General features: G+C 43.6%; 1 protein-coding gene across 12 annotated transcripts in view; it reads right to left on the bottom strand.

Moving 5' to 3' along the window:
• The window catches only part of LAMA2 (laminin subunit alpha 2), a 1,150,433-nt gene that overhangs the window by 179,868 nt on the left and 952,660 nt on the right, over positions 1-17,905 (bottom strand). The window lies entirely within an intron of this gene.

Here is a 17,905-nt window from a genome sequence, read left to right as displayed (position 1 = left end):
ACTATACTCCTCCATTCCCCACCATCTGGCCTTAAAAGCCTTAGATTTCCATATTAAAAAATATAGCACTTTTTCCCCAGCGGTGGGTGATTTTCTTATATTGGCAGTAGAGTATCTTTTAAGCCATAATTATTTTATGTTTGATGGAGTTTACTACCTCCAAAGATGCGGAGCTTCTATGGGAGCTAAATTCTCCCCATCCCTGGCGAATTTATACATGGGGTGGTGGGAGGAGCTCCGCATCTTTGGAGATGATAATCCTTTTTCTGATTTCTTGTTTTGGTATGCCCGTTATATAGATGACCTGCTGCTAATATGGAAGGGCCCCAGCGATGCTTTACCCGGCTTTCTGGGGTACTGTAACAATAACAGTTTGAACCTCTCCTTTACTATGGTCTCTAATACAATGGAAATAGATTATTTAGATCTCACATTGACCAGCAGGGAGGGATCCAGGAGCATCCAGACCAGAACTTTTAGAAAGCCGTGTGCGGGTAACTCATTACTGTTGGCAAATAGCTGCCATCCTAGCCATACACTGAAATCCATCCCATATGGTGAAATGGTTAGGGCAGCGAGAAACTGTTCTGATCCTGATATGCTCCAACAGGAGCTGGGAATAGTAGAGTCGAGACTCCATAATCGAGGCTACCAGCGAGATCAGATACAAAAGGCCAAAGATTTGGCCCTTCATAAAAAACGACAGGATCTTTTGACACCGAGGTCCGCTTGCGGGAACAGACAACGGAATAAAGGGGTCAACTTTGTAACCTCTTATAGTTTAGAATACAATTTAATTGTTAATACTATTAAAAAATACTTGCCTGTCCTGCACGCGGACCCAAAATTACATAGAATATTAACAGAAGGATGCGGTTTCTCCTCAAGACGTGCCCCCACCCTCGCTGCAAGTCTCTCACCGAGTTTATATTGCAGTAAAGCTAAACAAACCCCAACTTGGCTAACATATAAAGGCTCCTACAGGTGTGGGTACAACACATGTAGATACTGTGGTGTTCACGACCAGACTCGGGTAATTGTCTCATATTCTAAATCTACCATGCACGATATGAAACAATATATCAATTGCCATACATGTAATGTTGTTTATCTAATATCGTGCCAAACATGTAAAGTCCAGTACGTTGGTTGTACCACCCGCCCATTGCGACAAAGAATATCTGAGCATTATAATGGAGCGGGTAGGTGCCTTAGGGATAAGTCCTATATCACCAAGATCTCTAGTGTTTCCAAACATTTCTTACATGTCCACTCTGGGGACATGTCCAGCTTTAAGTTTCAGGGTGTGGAGAGGATTGTGAGTTCTGTGAGGGGTGGGGACACAGACAGGATGCTGTTAAAAAGAGAGGCTTATTGGATTTGGAAATTGGGGACACGCTCACCTTTAGGTTTGAATTCTAAGTTAGATTTAAGTACGATATATAATGTTTAACAAACAAGTGATGCATATTCACTCCTAGATGCACGTTAGGCAGGTCTCCATATAGTTTTCAACATTTTCCAACGACCAATATAGACTGTGGGTGTACATGTACGCATTTTACACATTGATATATTTATACATGTATATGTTCATGCGATACCCCCCCTTTTGCTATGCCAATCCCTCTCCCCCCCCCCTTTCTCCCCCCTTTTCTCTCCAAACCCCTCCTCTTTTCCCTCTAATTTAGTCCTGTTCCCTCTCTTATATACTTTCGATTTGCACATATTTGTCAACATGCGATGTTTGATGCTATGTTTTAAAAGGACATCTACTGTGTATGTTTTTTATTATTAGGTGTATTGTATTGATTCACACCATTTTAATCATGTCTCTTTAAGAATTGAGTTGACACCTATGGGCGTGTCTTTTTTCACCTATATAATCCGTGTAATGTTTGTCTTTTGTAAGCTATGATTAAGGAGCCGTTGCTCCGATACGCGTGAGCTTTTCCTTGCAATTTTGATGTTGGATTACAAATAAAGGTCTTCTTTTATCATATCCCTCCATCTGGTGCAGCGGGATTTTTTCTTTGGACTTTAAAGAGAACCTGAACTGAAAATAAAAAGTCAAAATAACAATGCACAGGTCATACTTACCTCCGGTGTAGTCTAGTACTCAATCTCTTTCTCCTCTCCTGCGTCCCATTTGTCCACTGTGATCAATGGAATTCTCCGTCCTCCATTTTAAAAATGGCCATTACCCCCAAACAGCTTGCTGGTCAACACACTATTAAACTGTAATATCGCCACTTGAGCCATAGGGAAACATGGACATTACCTTGCACATTCAGTTGTAACTGACAGCTGCTGATATATAACTGACAGCAACTGGTATATTTCAGTTCTGACTAAATATCGTCCCTGTAAGAAGAAAATGGTGAGCTTCTGAGAGGAACTGATGGTGAGGTTAGTATGTAATCTTCATTTGCAGCTACGTCATGTGTTTATTTTAAATATTTTTACTCACTTGAGGTTCTCTTTAAGGCAGGGAACATACTTGACTGTTTTCATACGCATTTTCTGCACAGAAGAACTCATGGTAATCAAAGGGCTAGTTCCCACATAAAGTTTTTCTTGCACAGAAAAAAAACTGACATTCTGCATGATAATTCTGCTCATTTTGTCAGTTTTTTGTATCAATTACATCAGCAGTTGTGAAAAAAACACACATGTTTTTTTCTGCATAGAAACACACTTGGGGCTTGATTCACAAAGCGGTGCTAACTGTTAGCACGCCTGTGAAAACCCCTTTAGCACGTCTAAACAAGTTTTTCGCGCATAAAACTTTATGCGCGCAAAACTTTATGCGCATAAAACTTTACGCGCGTACTGCACAGAGCGCAGGGCGCACCGCGCGAAGTGCCCATTAAAGCCTATGGGACTTAGCGCGCATAAAACTTTGCGCGCGTAAAACTTTGCGCGCGCAAAGTTAGCGCGCGATCTGATTGAGAAATCCGGTGCTAACCTACTTAGCACCCTGGTTAGCGCGTCTAAAGACTTTAGACGTGCTAAGTAGGTTAGCACCGCTTTGTGAATCAAGCCCTTGGTATGCAGAAAAACATGAGCTGAAAACTAAAAGGCAAGTGTGTTCCCTGCCTTAGCCATAGACCCTGAACAAGCAAGCAGATCAAAGGTCTATAACACATCTGACGAGATTAGCTGCATGTTTGTTTCAGGTGACCAGAAAGATCAGCACGATTTCCATGCAATTGGTATTGTTTAAAAGGAAATAAATATGGTAGCCACCACTCTCATATGAATGAAAGCAATGAAACATTTGCAGTGACGATTATAATATAATAAAAGCCTGACAACCTATTAAATATCAGTAGATAGATATCAAGCTATAAATATAATGAATTTTAACTATTGAGGTACACTGTACAAGAAAGACTTTGTTAAAACTGGCCACAGAGATGCCAGCAGGATAAAGTGCAGAGAGTGTCATAGATAAAAGTAAGTAAATATCACACTGAGATAAGGCTGAGGAATGTCAGAGAGGAGAATTAATAGAAAACCCTGTAACCTCCAGACCGGGAGCATCTGCCACTATCTCAGGGGACTGAGACATGATCTGTGTTAGGGAGAGTGGGAGAAGTTCGAAGCTCACCTCTCAATAGCCTCTAATGTAGATATATGACAAAGACTGAGACGGCCAGGCTGCTGGATGATTGTTACTCCCTTAGACTCAGGAATGCTGTCAGCAGCACTGTGCCCCCCCCCCAATGTTTGAAGAGGGAGGTCGCCTGGGGCACGTGCCATGCCTGCACCCTTCTAGATCCGCGTCTGCGGTATATACATGGATCAGCAGTTAGTGTAAGTAGTGTACTGCTTCACACTGACAGACCAAACTTACCATGTAACGCACCGCAAACAGCTGTTTGTGTAGTGATGGCTGTGCTGGACTGGTGCGCACCATGGCAAGAGTGCAGGCGATGGCGGTTTTCAAGCCCATATGGTCAGGCTAAGGTAGCTCAATGACAGAAAAACTGTCCACAATGAAGCAATGACCTTATTATCTTGGGTCAGGTGTGCCCCCCAACACATTCATATAGCCGGTCATTGCTTTATTGTTATACGCAAGCCGCTTCACCGCGGCAAGGTAACGATCATGAAAGGGAGTTGACACATGTACATGCCTTTTGTTTTGTTGTTGCAGCTGCAGTGCAGCCAGAAAAATTAGGCAGGTACACGCACCAGAAAAATTATTATTATGTTTGGTAGCAGCAGCGGCCATAACAATTCAGGAATCCACCTGGAGTATTGGACCCTGTTGGTGGTGGCGGAGAAGGCAGTCAAGTGGCCTGTAGGCAGAGATGCTGTGTGGGGACTGACTTAGTCTTGGGGCAGGCAGCAGCGGCCGGCAGGCAGAGATGCTGTGTGGGGACCGTCTTAGTCTTGGGGCAGGCAGTCACACAGCGTGCAGGCAGAGATGCTGTGTGTGGAGATTGACTTAGTTTTTGGGCAGGCAGTATCCCTCCGGGATCCATGCCTCATTCATTTTTAGATCCTGATTCTGTAACCAACTACAGACCTGTGGCGAACTTACCATTCCTATCAAAAGTTATCGAGAAAGCAGTCGCCAACCAGCTAGAAGCCAGGCTTACAGATAACAACATCTTTGATACTTTTCAGTCAGGATTCAGGAAAAGGCACAGCACTGAAACAGCATTAGTCCGAGTAATGAATGATCTACTTACTGCAAGGGACAAGGGTGATTGCTCAATTCTGATTCTTCTTGACTTGTCAGCAGCATTTGATACTGTGGATCATGAAATACTAATCCAGCGACTGAAGAATTACTGTGGCCTAAGGGGTACTGTTCTTAGCTGGTTTCAGACCTTCCTATATGGCAGGACACAGCAAGTATGTCTGGGCACACACTACTCTAATCCAGTGCCACTTGCCTATGGAGTTCCACAGGGTTCTGTACTATCACCATTACTCTTTGCAGTCTACATGCTCCCACTGGGCAAAATAATCCAGAACTATGGTTTAGGATACCATTGTTATGCAGATGACACACAACTGTATCTGTCCTTCAAGCCTGGAACCCAAGACCCATCAGCATCCATAAATGCGTGTCTAGTGGATTTACAAAATTGGATGAACACCAGCTGGCTGAGGCTGAACTCTGACAAAACAGAGGTGTTGGTGGTAGGTGGTCCACACATGATGGATAAAGTTCAAAATGCTCACCACCTCAAACTAGCAATTGGGGGAGATACTGTACAGTATAAAGACTCTGTGCGAAACCTTGGGGTGATCCTGGATGGAAATCTAAAACTCAGACAGCAGGTATCAGCTGTCGTCAAGTCTTCCTTCTTCCATCTAAGAAATATAGCGAAAATCAAACACCTTATCCCAGCTGAAGACCTACCTGCCCTGGTTCACGCATTTGTATCCTCCCGCCTAGACTACTGCAACGCCCTGTTAATCGGATCTACAGATAAGGTTCTGCGCCCCTTACAGCTAGTACAGAATGCTGCAGCCAGACTCCTAGCCAATGCCCCCCGCAGCTCACACATCACCCCAGTACTGCAAACTCTTCACTGGTTGCCAGTAAAATGGAGAATCAATTTTAAGATCTGCCTGCTGACATTCAAGGCTCTACACCACATGGGACCCAAATACATAGCGGATCTATTGGAACTTTATGCCCCTCCACGCACCCTCCGCTCTGCCAACAAGATGAAGCTGGTTATTCCCAGGATACACTTAACATTTGATGCTCGGGCCTTTTCCTATGCAGCCCCTACTCTATGGAACTCACTTCCACAATCAGTACGAGAGGCTCCTTCTCTGGACAGCTTTAAAAAAAGGCTAAAAACTCACCTCTTTTCCCTAGCCTTTGAGACTGCATAATGCAGGGTCACAGCGCTTTGAGTCCCCAGGGAGAAAAGCGCTATATAAATATTATTGTTATTGACATTGTTATTTTGATAAAGGTGAGGTACTGAACACTTTTTTACCTGACTGCTGGTGGTATAATACAAAGTGCAGTCACACAGAGGCAGTGAAAGGTATGCACTGAATATGCTGGGCCTGGCACAATACAGCAATTAGCATGGGCCAGCTGTGACAGACAGGGCTGTATATGCAGAGTCGATGGCACACACGCACACACGCAAAACACATAGAAGAACATTAGCTCTCAAACAAGCCGTTTTGGGGTGCTTTTCATCAACAAATACCAGCAAGGAGCAAGCTAACAGTCCTCCTAACTAGTGTTGGGCGAACAGTGTTCGCCACTGTTCGGGTTCTGCAGAACATCACCCTGTTCGGGTGATGTTCAAGTTCGGCCGAACACCTGATGGTGTTCGGCCTTTTTAGTTCGGGTTCGCCCGAACTATTCAATGCCCGCCGAACAGGGCCCTGTTCGCCCGAACATGCCGCAATACGGCCCCCCTATGGGGTCGCAAACATAAGGGGGGAGCATGCCCCAATCGCGGGGGGGGGGGGGTCGGAAATTCCCGCCACCCCCTCCGCTAGCTAGCGCTCCCCCCTCTGCCCGCTTCCCCATAAAAAATGTTTCAGGCAAGTTAAATAGTACCTGGTGGCTGGCACTGGCAGTGGAGTGAGGAGGAGGAGGAGTCCGAGTAGCAGAGTGACGCGTTGAGGCCGGGCAGCGGGCGGTTCAGCGGTAGTACCCTTGTGGTACTTCCGCCCTTTCTCTGACCTCACGTCCTCTACGTGATGACGCATACGAGGGTACGCGTGACGCGTACCCTCGTATGCAGAGGACGTGAGGTCAGAGAAAGGGCGAAGTACCACAAGGGTACTACTGCTGAACCGCCCGCTGCCCGGCCTCAACGCGTCACTCTGCTACTCGGACTCCTCCTCCTCCTCACTCCACTGCCAGTGCCAGCCACCAGGTACTATTTAACTTGCCTGAAACTTTTTTTATGGGGAAGCGGGCAGAGGGGGGAGCGCTAGCGGAGGGGGTGGGGGGAATTTCCGACCCCCCCCCCGCGATCGGGGCATGCTCCCCCCTTATGCCTGCGACCCCATAGGGCCCCCAAAATGGGCATGTTCGGGGGTCCCATTGACTTCCATTGAGTTCGGCGTTCGGGCCGAACATGCCGAACATCTGGCCCATGTTCGGCCTGTTCGGCCCGAACCCGAACATCCAGGTGTTCGCCCAACACTACTCCTAACTATCGCTTTCCCTATCTCTCCAATGTCTCTCCGTTCTCTCACTAATACAGCAGCACACAGAGTGAGAACATTGCCGACGCTGCTGCCTTTTATAAGGGGGGAGGGGGCTCCAGGAGGGAGTGCAGCCTGATTGGCTGCCATTTGTCTGCTGACTGTGATGTAGAGGGTCAAAGTTTAGCCCAATGATGTAGTATAGGGGGCGAGTCGAACTCGCTAAGTGTTCGCAGTTCACTGCGAACTCGAACCAGCTAAGTTCGCGCAAACAAGTTCTCTGGTGAACCGTTCGGGCCATCTCTACTGTACAGACCTAACAAATGCAACACTGAATTTACCTGGGGCTTCCTCCAGCCCCCCGTACCCAGCGTCCTTTGGGTCCCCTAAGTTCTCATGCTGACATCTCCAATGTGCTTATTGTAGGGGAAGCAGCTTCAGGGAGCTCTTGCAGACACTGTTCTGTGTTATCCAGTGACGTGTAGCTGCTTTCATAGGTGTTCTGTTCCTTGCAGGTCACCAACTAGGGACTCCAAAAGTCCTTTTGAAGACTGATTTTGTTATTGTTGTTTGTGTTGTGGTGTGCAGCTAGCTTATAGTACACCACACCTCCTGTGTAGTAGAGTGTAGTGTGTGACTGCATCACTGTTATAGTCCGTCACCTGACATTGACACACAAAGCATTTAGCATCGCTGTCTTTGTAGTGCAGTGTTAGGCCAACAATCCGCAAACAGCATATTTTGTGACTGCACTGAGTAGTGAAGTTCGCTGAAGGGTATATGGGAGACGAGTGGAAATTAGGTCACATTGTGACCTTACTTGCCTTCTTGAAAATGGATGCTCATCCAGGATGAACATAAAGAAAAGAAAGATATTTATCATGGTGCCAGGCTTTAGGCATGGGAAAAGTTATTACAGGTACAGTATATTTATTGTGAGGATGCCAAATAAATATATATTTTTTATATTTCATCATGCATGGAATTTCAAGCCCCTTTAAGTGAATTTTTAATGAAGCTATCATTTGCTTAGTGTGTCACTTTTTGTCGGACAACCAATTTGTGTTGTCATTGTTAATAAACTTAAAGGACCCGTTACGACAATCTTTTAATTTAAATTTTTTTTTTTTAATTTTAAATAGATGTAAACATATACAGATAAGTGAGTAACGTGTAGAGTAAAACGAGCCATACATTAATAGGAGAAAAGTAATGTATGGTTCATTTTACTCTGGAAGAAACATACTTCTTATTTGTATGTGTTTATATATATTTTAAATTTTAAGATTTTCGCGACGGTGGTCCTTTAACTAGTGCAAGTAAAATTGTGATTAAACAGTCAGTTAAATCAGTTGTAAACGAGGCAGTCATTTCTTTAGAATTATATAAAACAAATAAAACTGCGCTTAGGACTATAAGAACATCCACACAATAACGTGGGTCGCGTACACACTATTGCTGTGATAGACAATATAAACAGGGTTATTTTCAAATGTCCGCGCTCACAGTTAGAAGAACTACATAGGGGTTAAATGACCTCAAAAATGGGACAAACCCAAACCAGTCCAAAAAGTCCTGCGCTGGAGTCCGCCGTGTACTGAAGACTTTACTCCTTGCAGCCAGAAACTTTCACGTCAGGTGCATGTAAAAAGCATAAAAAGAAAGGACATAGCGTAAATCTGCATACACTGTTGTCAATTCCAACACCACATCCCAGTGTTTAAAACTCCGTCACCTCAGCCCACTCACAGGTGCCAGGACACCCCCCCACGTGCCCGCACTCACCCTAGCAACCTCCTGTATCCCGGAGGTAGGTGTATCAGCTTAGGGGGTTAATACTCATGTAGCAGGTTCAGCTTGATATCCTCCAACCAACAGTCACTGAAACTAGAGAGCGCTGATATAGTGTAAAACCAACTATGTTTTAATAAGTAAAAAGTATTGCACTCACAAGTATAGGTGGTTAACTAGCGTATAACACAGATGTGGTCCCCGGGTAACCGCTCTGCAAGACGCCGTCTCAGATCCGCGTTAGCCACACTATCCTGTTCCGTCCTCCGGCTCACCAGTCACGTACGCTGTAGCTCCGCCCTATGCATTTCGTCATACAATGACTCATCAGGGGCTGCCGGCGTACGTTTGACTGGCATCTAAAAGCGCACCCTCGCTCCTCCCTCTCCCATCAGCAAGGGAATAGGAATAGAAATAAAAATAATAATAAAAAATTTAGAAAACCCTACTCCACCTCCATTCAAGGAGTACAGCTACGCTAAAAAATATCTTTAATATAAAACCGAACAACCTTCGGCGGCCGTCTCCCAGAGCTATCACCCTTACATAAAAAGACTCCTAGTCTAATACAGGACCATACCTAATCTGAACGTACGAACCACCCTCCCCATACCCTCCCCATATAGAAGACTCCTAATCTAATACAGGACCATACCTAATCTCAGCATACAAATAACCCTCCCCATACACATACAATTGAACCCAAACATCGCCCCCCTGCAGACAATATTCAGTAAACCTATTAGGCAATGTACAAGTGTCATAATCCGCTCATGTATTACTAATAAAGCAATTTATGTCTAAATCGACATTAAGGCCATTAGGGGTCAGGGAATCTAAATCGTATATCCAACGAGTCTCCTTCTTGGAGATCTCACGTACTTTATTACATCCTCTCCAGGCTGGAACCAGCTTATCTATACCACAGAAAGACATCAGTTTTGGATTGCACTGATGTTCCTTTTTAAAATGCAATGGGACGCTATGCGACTCAAACCCCTTCTTTATATTAACTATATGTTCCCCTATCCGTTCCTTTAGTGGTCTTGTGGTGCGGCCCACGTATTGTAGGCCGCAGGGACACCAAATCATATAGACCACAAAGGAACTTGAACAGGTAATAAAGTTCTTTATTTTAAACGAACATCCATTTACTCCAGATACCACTCTATTCAATTTAACTCCATTTGCCTCCCTACAGCATCTACAACCCTTACAAGGAAAAAAACCCTCTGATTGCCAACCAACAAAACGTGAATGTATCGGGGGTGAGATACAACTGGGGGCCAGTTGGTTCTTTAAGTTAGGGGCTTTTCTGTACACAAACGAGGGTCTTGGGGGCAGAACATCCCCCAAGATATGATCTCCCTGTAACACATCCCAGTGTTTTTTAAAAATATGCTCCATTTGTCTATACTGTGCAGAAAAATTGGAAAAAAAGGTAAAAGGGTTCGCAGTATTCCTACTTACCTTCTTTCCAGAGTGAACCAGGTCATTCCTATTAGTGGTTGCTACTTCTTGTTGCAATCCCTCCAACCAGTCCTCATTATAGCCCTTCTCCTTAAATCTATCCTTCAGGACATCAGTTTGTGAAAAATAATCCCTAAGGTCGGAACAATTCCTCCTTATCCTGGTAAACTGTCCCTTTGGGACCCCTCGTAACCAATTTGGATGATGGCAACTCGTTGTTTCGATAAAGCCGTTCCGATCAGTCGGCTTAAAGAAACATTTGGTTTTGAAGCCAGTACCTTCTCTAGTGATTTCTAGATCCAAAAAGTGTATACTCACCTTACTTTGCTCAGACGTCAGCTGAATATTGGGCCTTATGCCATTGACCGAGGCAATGAACTGTTTGAAACCCTCCTCATCTCCCTTCCAGAAGATGAGGAGGTCATCTATATACCTTTTCCAAAGCACCAAACGCTCACCTCCTAGGGCAATGGCCTCTTCCTCCCATAAGGCCATATAGAGATTTGCCAGAGAGGGGGCAAACGATGCCCCCATGGCGCATCCATATACCTGTCTGAAATAATCTCCATTGTGCCAGAAATAATTCCTCTTCAAGGCAAAATCTAGGAGGTCAACAATAAAATTTATTTGGACCATAGGGGTCCCACTATTGGTGGACAATAAAGTTCTCACTGCCTCTACCCCCCCTCATGGGGGATGTTGGTATATAACGAACCAACATCTGCTGTGGCCAGTAGGATATCACCCTCCACACAAATAGAGTCCAAGATCTGTAAAACATGTTTAGTATCAATTAGAACCCTTGGGAGACCACCCACCAGGGGCTGGAGAAAGCTATCTACATACTGTCCCAATCTATGGGTTAGTGAGCCCACCCCACTCAGAATCGGTCTACCGGGGGGCTCCACAAGGCTCTTGTGGATCTTAGGGAGCTGGTAAAGCACAGGGACCCTTGGAGCAGAAGGGACCAAAAAATCACATTCCCTCTTATCTAGAAGGCCCGCCATTAAGCCCTCATCCAGGAGCAGAGCAAGTTCCCTTTTATACTTCACAACTGGGTTACCAGGAAGTTTTTCATATGTTTGTTCATCATAAATCAGTTTATCAAGTTCTTTACAATACTGTTCTTTACTCAAGACCACCACCCCCCCACCTTTATCCGCAGATCTTACAACTAAGCCCTTTTCTTTCAGGAGTCCTTCCACCGTGTCCTGCACGTTATCATATTTACCAATTTCTAATTTTCTCACATCCTTTAGTACTCTATCCTTAAAAATTTCAACCGTATTGTGGTTTGACAAGTCAGGGGGGTTAAAAGTGGATGCATTTCTAAACTTTGTTACAGTTCCGACATTATTAGCCCTATTATTCGGGCCTTCTTTTTGAAGAAAATATTTCTTTACATTAAGTTGTCTCGTATACTTCTGTATGTCAATAAAAGCATCAAATTTGTTTAAGTGCTTTTTGGGGGCAAATTTTAGGCCATGATCCAATAATTTCAATTCCTTCCTATCCAATTCCACCCCACTCAGATTAAATACCCCAGCTCCTACCACTGCTTTCTTCGTTTGTTCCCTCCTGCTGGCTCTACACCCCCTTCTACACCTCTTTTTCTTGGGCTTGGATATTGCTCTCCCCCAAATTCTCCTCCCCTCCAATCTTCCTTCCAAAACCTCGGGCGCGGGGCTAAAAAAGGAGGTTGTTCATATCCCCTATCTGACAGTGGCTGGAACCGATTATACATCTGAACCGGTGGGTTATATGGGAGCTGGTCTGTTCTTCTATTATTATTCCACTGTGGGTGCCCCCTATTGCCTCCCCTACCCCCAGCTGCCCCCCTATTATACTCACCTGGTCCCGTAGGTCTCGGGACAGTGCCCCCAGAATAAATCTGTGGCTTTGGAACCATAGGGGTCAGCACCGACTGTGCTGCAGCCTGACTCGCATCGGTACTACTACCTTGATTAGCACTGATTTTATCTTTTTTATCCTTAATTCTTTTTTCCACAATTGGTTGCCATTTATATGCAATCTTCCTTTTATGGGCATCAAAATCTCTTGCAAATTTTCTTTGTTTATCCACAATAATATTTTTCTCACTAATAGCCAGTTGTTCTTGGATTTTTTTACTCCTCGCTACATAGTGTTCCGTACTCTTATGAGGCTCTAATTTAATTTTCAATGATTCTATTTCATCCCCTAATCTTTCAAGCCTAACAGTTTTCCTTTTTATCAACACCTCTATCAGACCCAAACCACATTTATTAAAATATTCCTCCCATTCCACATTGTTTTCCTCCGTATCCTCCCCATCATCCGGTGTTAAATCCCACCTCAATTTTTTGGGAATGATCCCCTCCTTATGGTATTTTCTAAGGGTTGCAACATCCCACCATGTTTGTTGTTCCCGTCCTAATGTGGTATGGAGGGATCTAAAATCACCCTCTATATCTACAGACCCAGGGGCTGTCTCTTTAAAAATCTCATCAATATTGATGGCTCTCCTCCTAGCACCATCAAACAGATCCATAGCTGCAGTTAAACACACAATCAGTAGAAATATATAAAACAAATAAAACTGCGCTTAGGACTATAAGAACATCCACACAATAACGTGGGTCGCGTACACACTATTGCTGTGATAGACAATATAAACAGGGTTATTTTCAAATGTCCGCGCTCACAGTTAGAAGAACTACATAGGGGTTAAATGACCTCAAAAATGGGACAAACCCAAACCAGTCCAAAAAGTCCTGCGCTGGAGTCCGCCGTGTACTGAAGCCTTTACTCCTTGCAGCCAGAAACTTTCACGTCAGGTGCATGTAAAAAGCATAAAAAGAAAGGACATAGCGTAAATCTGCATACACTGTTGTCAATTCCAACACCACATCCCAGTGTTTAAAACTCCGTCACCTCAGCCCACTCACAGGTGCCAGGACACCCCCCCACGTGCCCGCACTCACCCTAGCAACCTCCTGTATCCCGGAGGTAGGTGTATCAGCTTAGGGGGTTAATACTCATGTAGCAGGTTCAGCTTGATATCCTCCAACCAACAGTCACTGAAACTAGAGAGCGCTGATATAGTGTAAAACCAACTATGTTTTAATAAGTAAAAAGTATTGCACTCACAAGTATAGGTGGTTAACTAGCGTATAACACAGATGTGGTCCCCGGGTAACCGCTCTGCAAGACGCCGTCTCAGATCCGCGTTAGCCACACTATCCTGTTCCGTCCTCCGGCTCACCAGTCACGTACGCCGTAGCTCCGCCCTATGCATTTCGTCATACAATGACTCATCAGGGGCTGCCGGCGTACGTTTGACTGGCATCTAAAAGCGCACCCTCGCTCCTCCCTCTCCCATCAGCAAGGGAATAGGAATAGAAATAAAAATAATAATAAAAAATTTAGAAAACCCTACTCCACCTCCATTCAAGGAGTACAGCTACGCTAAAAAATATCTTTAATATAAAACCGAACAACCTTCGGCGGCCGTCTCCCAGAGCTATCACCCTTACATAAAAAGACTCCTAGTCTAATACAGGACCATACCTAATCTGAACGTACGAACCACCCTCCCCATACCCTCCCCATATAGAAGACTCCTAATCTAATACAGGACCATACCTAATCTCAGCATACAAATAACCCTCCCCATACACATACAATTGAACCCAAACATCGCCCCCCTGCAGACAATATTCAGTAAACCTATTAGGCAATGTACAAGTGTCATAATCCGCTCATGTATTACTAATAAAGCAATTTATGTCTAAATCGACATTAAGGCCATTAGGGGTCAGGGAATCTAAATCGTATATCCAACGAGTCTCCTTCTTGGAGATCTCACGTACTTTATTACATCCTCTCCAGGCTGGAACCAGCTTATCTATACCACAGAAAGACATCAGTTTTGGATTGCACTGATGTTCCTTTTTAAAATGCAATGGGACGCTATGCGACTCAAACCCCTTCTTTATATTAACTATATGTTCCCCTATCCGTTCCTTTAGTGGTCTTGTGGTGCGGCCCACGTATTGTAGGCCGCAGGGACACCAAATCATATAGACCACAAAGGAACTTGAACAGGTAATAAAGTTCTTTATTTTAAACGAACATCCATTTACTCCAGATACCACTCTATTCAATTTAACTCCATTTGCCTCCCTACAGCATCTACAACCCTTACAAGGAAAAAAACCCTCTGATTGCCAACCAACAAAACGTGAATGTATCGGGGGTGAGATACAACTGGGGGCCAGTTGGTTCTTTAAGTTAGGGGCTTTTCTGTACACAAACGAGGGTCTTGGGGGCAGAACATCCCCCAAGATATGATCTCCCTGTAACACATCCCAGTGTTTTTTAAAAATATGCTCCATTTGTCTATACTGTGCAGAAAAATTGGAAAAAAAGGTAAAAGGGTTCGCAGTATTCCTACTTACCTTCTTTCCAGAGTGAACCAGGTCATTCCTATTAGTGGTTGCTACTTCTTGTTGCAATCCCTCCAACCAGTCCTCATTATAGCCCTTCTCCTTAAATCTATCCTTCAGGACATCAGTTTGTGAAAAATAATCCCTAAGGTCGGAACAATTCCTCCTTATCCTGGTAAACTGTCCCTTTGGGACCCCTCGTAACCAATTTGGATGATGGCAACTCGTTGTTTCGATAAAGCCGTTCCGATCAGTCGGCTTAAAGAAACATTTGGTTTTGAAGCCAGTACCTTCTCTAGTGATTTCTAGATCCAAAAAGTGTATACTCACCTTACTTTGCTCAGACGTCAGCTGAATATTGGGCCTTATGCCATTGACCGAGGCAATGAACTGTTTGAAACCCTCCTCATCTCCCTTCCAGAAGATGAGGAGGTCATCTATATACCTTTTCCAAAGCACCAAACGCTCACCTCCTAGGGCAATGGCCTCTTCCTCCCATAAGGCCATATAGAGATTTGCCAGAGAGGGGGCAAACGATGCCCCCATGGTGCATCCATATACCTGTCTGAAATAATCTCCATTGTGCCAGAAATAATTCCTCTTCAAGGGGTTTGAGTCACATAGCGTCCCATTGCATTTTAAAAAGGAACATCAGTGCAATCCAAAACTGATGTCTTTCTGTGGTATAGATAAGCTGGTTCCAGCCTGGAGAGGATGTAATAAAGTACGTGAGATCTCCAAGAAGGAGACTCGTTGGATATACGATTTAGATTCCCTGACCCCTAATGGCCTTAATGTCGATTTAGACATCAATTGCTTTATTAGTAATACATGAGCGGATTATGACACTTGTACATTGCCTAATAGGTTTACTGAATATTGTCTGCAGGGGGGCGATGTTTGGGTTCAATTGTATGTGTATGGGGAGGGTTATTTGTATGCTGAGATTAGGTATGGTCCTGTATTAGATTAGGAGTCTTCTATATGGGGAGGGTATGGGGAGGGTGGTTCGTACGTTCAGATTAGGTATGGTCCTGTATTAGACTAGGAGTCTTTTTATGTAAGGGTGATAGCTCTGGGAGACGGCCGCCGAAGGTTGTTCGGTTTTATATTAAAGATATTTTTTAGCGTAGCTGTACTCCTTGAATGGAGGTGGAGTAGGGTTTTCTAAATTTTTTATTATTATTTTTATTTCTATTCCTATTCCCTTGCTGATGGGAGAGGGAGGAGCGAGGGTGCGCTTTTAGATGCCAGTCAAACGTACGCCGGCAGCCCCTGATGAGTCATTGTATGACGAAATGCATAGGGCGGAGCTACGGCGTACGTGACTGGTGAGCCGGAGGACGGAACAGGATAGTGTGGCTAACGCGGATCTGAGACGGCGTCTTGCAGAGCGGTTACCCGGGGACCACATCTGTGTTATACGCTAGTTAACCACCTATACTTGTGAGTGCAATACTTTTTACTTATTAAAACATAGTTGGTTTTACACTATATCAGCGCTCTCTAGTTTCAGTGACTGTTGGTTGGAGGATATCAAGCTGAACCTGCTACATGAGTATTAACCCCCTAAGCTGATACACCTACCTCCGGGATACAGGAGGTTGCTAGGGTGAGTGCGGGCACGTGGGGGGGTGTCCTGGCACCTGTGAGTGGGCTGAGGTGACGGAGTTTTAAACACTGGGATGTGGTGTTGGAATTGACAACAGTGTATGCAGATTTACGCTATGTCCTTTCTTTTTATGCTTTTTACATGCACCTGACGTGAAAGTTTCTGGCTGCAAGGAGTAAAGGCTTCAGTACACGGCGGACTCCAGTGCAGGACTTTTTGGACTGGTTTGGGTTTGTCCCATTTTTGAGGTCATTTAACCCCTATGTAGTTCTTCTAACTGTGAGCGCGGACATTTGAAAATAACATTTCTTTAGAATGTTGCTGCCTGTTCACACTATAAGTTATCATATAAAAAACATTATAAACTATTGAACTTTGAATGTATATTTGGAGTTACACTGATCATTTTGTTCTAAAATAATATTTTTTTTTCAATGTGTGACTTATCATAGCCAGACATATTGTGTCATCATTGTTAAAAAAAAAAAAAGATAGTGGCAGTCATTAGGGCTGGTTTACACTACAAGAGCTTTTAAAATTACGAACACTTAGAAAAGCTCTTGTAGTGTGAGCCAGCCCTTACTTTAGTGTGCTGCTTTTAGTCATACGACCGTTTTGCATGACAACTGTAAACAAATTAAATCTCTTAGATTGACATTCATCCATTTGTAGTTACAACTTGTTTTTTCCTGGTTTTAAAAGGTGATAGTATTTTCCTTGCTTTCTGGCAACTGCTTTGTGCTACTACCGTTGGTCCAGGAAGAGTTGAACAATTAAATCATGTTTTTTCCGTCAACAATCAGTCTTTCTTTGGGTGGTACATTTTGCTAAGAAATATTTTATTCTAAATGCATTTTAACGGGAATATTAAGAGAAAAATTGAAAAAAATCATGATTTGTCAGTTTTCGTCCATTACAGCCTTAAAATAATACATGCTACCATAATTAAAACCCGTGTATTTTATTTTCCCATTTTTCCCGGTTATTACACCATTTAAATTATATCCTTATAACATTGTATGGCACCAATAATTTATTTGGAAATAAAGGTGCATTTTTTTTGCATCCATAACTATTTACAAGCTTATAATTTAAAAAATATTAGTAATATACTCTCTTGACATGCATATTATAAACGTTCAGACCCTTAGGTAACTATTTATGTTTTTTTTTAATTGTAATTTTTTTTCTAATTAAAATTTTTATTTAAATATTTTTGGGTGTGTGGGAGGTAAACAGTTAATTTTAAATGTAAAAATGTCTATTCATTTTAATAAAAATGTATGTAGATGTAGTTTTACTATTTGGCCACAAGATGGCCAAAGTAAAATTTGTTTTTATTTTTGGCTTCCTGTATGCGTACTAACAGGAAGTGAAGAGGGGATGTTTAACAGAACAATCGGGGCTCCGTTTTTCATGGACGTAACTCCTACATCCAGCATGCATATTTGGA

The sequence above is a fragment of the Hyperolius riggenbachi genome, chromosome 4 (genome assembly GCF_040937935.1).
Source record: "Hyperolius riggenbachi isolate aHypRig1 chromosome 4, aHypRig1.pri, whole genome shotgun sequence".
NCBI classification, from domain to species: Eukaryota; Metazoa; Chordata; class Amphibia; order Anura; family Hyperoliidae; genus Hyperolius; species Hyperolius riggenbachi.
The sequence above is the reverse complement of the archived record's forward strand: the minus strand, read 5'-3'. Positions and strand labels throughout refer to the sequence as shown.